Below are 5986 nucleotides of genomic sequence, written 5' to 3'. Positions count from 1 at the left end.
AAAAATACTCAATAGGGCCTCTACCTTTTTCTGGTTTGATAATTGGCTCGGTGGCCGAGCTTCTAAAGATTTATGGCCTGATCTTTTTAACTGTCTGACACCCTGGACTACCACCAGACATTTTTACCAGAATTCTTCCATTCTCGTATCCTTCTTCCACAGGATTACTTTGGAAGATCTCATTCCCCTCATTCAATCTATTCCAGAGTGCTCCTCTTCCCAAGAAGACTTGAACATTTGGACCTTAGAAAGTAAAGGTTCCTTCTCGATTCGCTCCTTCTATAAGTTCCTTGTTGATGGTGGCATGCGCACTCCACTTTATCCCCCCTTCTGGAAAGTGGATTGCCCCAGCAAGGTCACACTTTTCTGTTGGCTTGCTAATGATAACAGAATCCCATCTCTGTCCAACCTTACTAAGATTGGCTGTAACTGTCATAATGCAACAGATACCTGTGCCCTGTGTTACAACAATTCTGAAACTGTTGACCATCTTCTGATTCACTGTGAATTTTCTTCCCGTATATGGGCGTTCTATGCGAACAATCTACATTTACTTACGACTCCAAATTCGCTTGATCAAGTTTGGTTGACTTGGATTCCTTCCCTGGACGCGCATAGGCGCACCTTCTGGGATCTCCTTACCAGAGCTATTTTCTGGAATATCTGGTTGGAAAGGAATAACAGAATATTCAATCTTACCTTTCTTCCCACAACTGCAATCTTGTTTAAAATTTCTCATATGCTTATTGATTGGTGTTCTGCAGCTAGGGATACTACTCTGCAAGTTTCCAGTGATTCCATACAGTCCGTCAAGCGCTTTCTCGACTTCCTGAGCGCCAGATCTGCGGATTTCGCCAGCAACTAGATCTAGCCGCTTCTTCAGGAGTGATCCTCCTGAGTCTGACTGAGTTGACCTTTGTTGCCTCTTGGCGTGCTTCGTCTTCTCAGTTTTTAGGCTGGGGGTTTCTGTCGGTGTTTGTTGCTTCCGTTTTCTCTTTCTTTTTTGTTGTTTGTTGTGGACTGGCACACCGCTAGTGTAGCGTCCTTTTTATCTCTGTTTCCGTTTTGTTGTTTTGACTGTTTCTTCGCGCTGTCTGTTTGTTGTTCAGTGCTTTGTTTTCCTAATAAATCTGTGGTTTATCCACTTTACTCAAAAAAAAAAAAAAATTTGTTGGATATGATTTTAGCACATAGTGCAATTTTTATATAATTTTTTTTAAATTATAAAATAGTTTTAGAATTCTAATAGTGGAACCTAAATTTATTTAAAAATTTTAGATTATTCACTGTTAAAGAGTAGCAGCCCCAAATATATTTAAACAAATTTTACCATTTTTCTTATAATAAAAAAACTTTGGCAAAATTTAGTTGTTATTAATGTACTCAATTTTTAATTTAGTGAATTCATATTTTTCATCTCCTCCCAATGTTTTTTCTTGTGTTTTATCTTATTCTACTTATTACCCTTCATTATTTTTATATTATAATTATTTTTTATTATTGAGCACTTGCAAAAGCACCAAACAGGTGACTTTTTGTAAGAATATATATAAGTAATTTATATATATATATATATAAATTAACATGGATAAACTACATAAATAAAAACTAAAAAACAACATAGTACAAATACTAATAGAAATACATAAAGGAAAAAAAAGAAATAGACCTACTACTGAAAATTCACCCGAGGTGGAAATTAAAACAAGAAAGACTTTGTGCCTTTTAAAACATTAAAGACATACGTTTTTTCCTAGATTTTGTGGCTTCAAGTTTTTTAATATTTTATATTTATAAAAATAATTAGAAATTATTTTTAAATAGGATGAAATTTTAGAAACTCACAAAACTGCATCTAGAAGTACCATGGGTCCGTCTATCACTGGAAAAAGGTGGGTCCGTCTATCACTCTTTTTGTATATTAATATATAAGTAGAGTCGAGTCATTTGCATTAAGTTGAAAAATTAATTAATATATATCTCTACTCTTCCACTTGATGCACAAATACCAAAAACAGATGGTGTTGGCTACCATTTAAAAAACATTTTAAAAAAATAAACTTTAATTTAATTAATACGGATCATATAAATATTTTACCATTAAATATATATTTATATGTATATATTAAAATACGTCAACTACAAATTTGAGCATAGTATATATTAGGAGAATCCGTGATTTATACACAAACGAAATTAAGAGAAAAAGAAAATACAAGTGGGAACGGAGATGGGCGGAGACGTCCGTCTCACGTTCGATCCCGATGGGCGGCCGGTGTACGTGCCAGTCTCCTTCCTTCACCCCCAGGTGGAGTCAGAGGAGGAGATGGAGGTTCCTTGGCCCTTTGACCTCGAGAAGGAAGATGATGGGACGTTGTTGGCGTTCTTTGACCCGATGTTCGGTGACACGGGGGAAATGCTGGCCTTGGCGATGAATTGTCCTCACTTTGGGCTGGGAGCGGTGGAGCTTGGCTCCCGTCCCAGTGGCACCCCAATTCACTATGAGTATGACGAGGAGGAAGAGGATGGTGTTGTTGACTCATCCTTGGAGTCTTCGTTTAGGGTGGAGCGTGTATCCCCAGTGGCGAGTGTTGAGGCGGTGCAGTGTGGCTTCCGCAAAGGGGTGGTGGAGGCCATTCCGGTTGTGGATCTGGTGGAGTGGGACTCCCACGTCGGAGAGAAGCTCGATTACCTAAATGGAGGGGAGGTTATGGCTGTGATGAAGCAGTGAACCCATGAGATCTCTGATCGGGAGAAGGGCAAGCAACCTTTGGGTTTGTCAACAGGAATCCAGGTAAGGTCGGGTGAGGACGGACAGGTAAGCTTGGCTCCTGTCCTGAGATTCGGGATGGTGGTTCCTTGTCGGAGGCGGCTGTTGCGCGCAATTTTTCGGTGGCCGATGCTATGGTCGAGCCCAGCTCCCATGGCGTTCGTGTTAACATTCCTGGTGCTATGGAGGTTAACAAGGACGGTAAGAAGACGAAGGATGGGGTGGTGGAGCATGGCTCACACCGAGTTGCACCGGCGGTGTCCTATCGGCCGAGAACTTCGGAGATTAGGACCGCTGGTATATTGAATGCTCGGGAGAGAACTGGAGGTTTCGAACGGGCTCGGACCTCCGAGCGTAGTCTCGTGACTCGATCCGATGTCAGGACTGCGATGAATTCTAAACCTCGCTGTGTCGACTTCTGGTTGGCCAAAGAAAAGTTAATGACAGGTGGCGCGGCGGGCAAGTCCGAGGTTCCGCGATCTGAAAAGAACATGCGGATTTTAAAACGAGGCATACATGAAGAATCACGTGATGTTGGATCACGTGATAATCAGATTCATTTTCACAAAGGTGGAGACCAGAGTGGGCCGAAGAAGGATCTTTGTGGGCCTGGATTGTTGGACCCAATCACATTGGGAGGACCTGAGAGTTTCTCTGATTTGGGAAATCATAACATGCTGGATAATTGTGATCCTCTTCTTTTGTGTGAGGTGGGCTGCGACTTGGGCCGGTGTCTCTCTAAGAATCAGCCAGATGGTGTTTCCATGGTGAATGGGCCTGACTTGACTGATGGGCCAATTATGCAATTAAATGGAGAATTGGATTTGGTCTCCAAGGACAGGGATTTGGGCCCAGAACTGGGGTGTGGGCTTTCAACTGATACTCTAGTGGTGGAAACATTGGAGATCCCTCCATGTGTGGCCGGGATTGTGATGGGACAGAGGGAGGAGTCTTCATCCAAAATTGAGGGAAACATCTTTGGAAAGGGTGTGGATGCAGGTCCTATTCGGACTGAAGGCACTGATCTGGAGAATTTTAATTTGCGGGATGAATCGGTTCGACCTAATTTTCCTTCTCCAGTGGGTTTCTCCTGGGCTTTTTTGGAAGGGGGGTTGGTCTGCGGTCCAGTGTTGATCATTCGGGCATTGAGGAGGATGTTGGTGATCCATGGCCATTTGTTGGTGGGCTGGGCTTTTCTTTGGACCACACTGCTATTGGACTTAATTACAGTTTGGTTTTTGAGGACCCATCTTGGTTTTGTGAAGTGGGTTGGATTCTACCTCTAATTGGCATTGGGCCACATGATCTGGGAGAAATGGAGGCACCCCAGGTGATGGGAGTGTTAAACAAAGTTAACAAAGGGAAGTTTGGGCAAAAGTCTAGCCCTAATATGTTCAATGGATAGGGGTTGGGTAACTGTATGTCTTCCTTTCAATGCTTACTGGGGTACTTTAGTTCTTTCTTGATGGAGGCTTGTGTTGCACCCGGATGGATCGTGTCTCAGGTGATTTTTGTCTGTAGTCTGGCAAAGGTCAGTGGGGAGGACCCGTTTCTGAAGCTAGGCTAGTTGTTCTTGTCTCCTCTCCTTCCGGTGGGAGTCTCGTGTTGCCGGCTTAGCTTTTTGTGTTTGCTTTGATGTTCCCTGTGTCTTTTTTAGTAATGCAAGTGGTTTATCCACCTTTTTCAAAAAGTATATATTAGGACAGTTAGAAGTAATGAGGGTTGATTAAGGTTTGATTTGGATTTATTAGTTAAGTTTTTAAGTTCTTCTAGGTCTAGTAGAATAAGGTTGAACAATTCAGATTTGTTAAAATATATACTGTGCACAAATTGATTAAACGATTCAGATCAAATCACTAATCCAACGGTTGATACATAGATTCAAAATTTACGAACGTTCGTAGATAATTGATGCTTTCTGTATATATATGTGTGTGACAATAAGTCATCTATAAATATTCCCAGATGTTAAAAAAATGAAGAGAGAAAATGGAGACAGAGAGAGATGAGTGTGAAAAGATATCAACAATACCTCCGAGAAACAGTTAGTTGTGTTTTTTTATTAGGTCTTTCTTGCTCGACTATGGTTCTAATAGAAATAGAATTGTAATTGATTAAATTACTCTATAAGCATGATTGGACTTTTCAAATCAAAATACTGTATATTTACTTTGGTTTTAAACTGTAGATGTGGGCCCTACATATTTTTATTTTTAATTTATTTATTGTGCATGCATGGCAGTTACGGAATTTTATTTATTTATCTTTATATATTTTTTTATTTCAAAACCCTAGCCGTGTCACCTCTTTGTTTCTCCTGTTGTAGATCTTGGTTAGGATTAAGAAGAGGGAGAGATCTAGTTTTTCCTCTTCCCCTCGTTTTCTTTTCTTTTGGTGTGTGGTGTCAGCAGCGAGGATGGGGATAGGCCTCTTCGTCAAGAGTTTTGTGTCATTGTGAGATTCCACCAAAAAAATTTGACCTATCATAGAATTTTGGGGGTTTTGAGCGATCGATAAGTAAGAAATCACATATAAAGCTATATATATATATATATATGTATATGCAAATTTTTGATTTTCGATAATGGTTTATATAATTATTTTGTTACTTTGGATTTTATTGCTTAGAAAATAAAAACCATTCCTATACTGTTCACATATTTATGTTTTGATTTTTGTGGTTATGTTGACAATCATTTTCAGAATTTAGTAATATTTATTAATTATTTAGTAATTATTGATATTTGGCCCGTTGATAATTACTTTCAAATATTGATGTTATTTAATTGATTTATGATATATTAATATAGTACAAATTATTTAAATGTTAACCTGACATTAGCTATTCATTTGGTTGTTTATTGTTTATTTTGTTTTGTTTTATTTTATTATTATTTTCACTATCAAATTATTTAAAGAAAAGAAATAAACTTGTTGTTGAGTGTTGAATTGTTTCAGAGATTATATATATATAAAAAGAAAAGAAATAAACCTGTTGTTGAGTGTTGAATTGTTTCAGAGATTATATATATATATATATATATATATATATATTTATAATCTTATTTATGTAAACAGTATTGGTTATTTTTGTTAATTGATGTTATCACATATTGGCATTAGCTTATTTGATATAATTGGAATTATTTTGTTAGAAAACGGGATCATATTATTGCATTGATGATAATTTTAAACATGACATATTTTTGCTATAGA

Source organism: Dioscorea cayenensis, chromosome 2 (genome assembly GCF_009730915.1).
Source record: "Dioscorea cayenensis subsp. rotundata cultivar TDr96_F1 chromosome 2, TDr96_F1_v2_PseudoChromosome.rev07_lg8_w22 25.fasta, whole genome shotgun sequence".
NCBI lineage: Eukaryota > Viridiplantae > Streptophyta > Magnoliopsida > Dioscoreales > Dioscoreaceae > Dioscorea > Dioscorea cayenensis.
The sequence above is the reverse complement of the archived record's forward strand: the minus strand, read 5'-3'. Positions refer to the sequence as shown.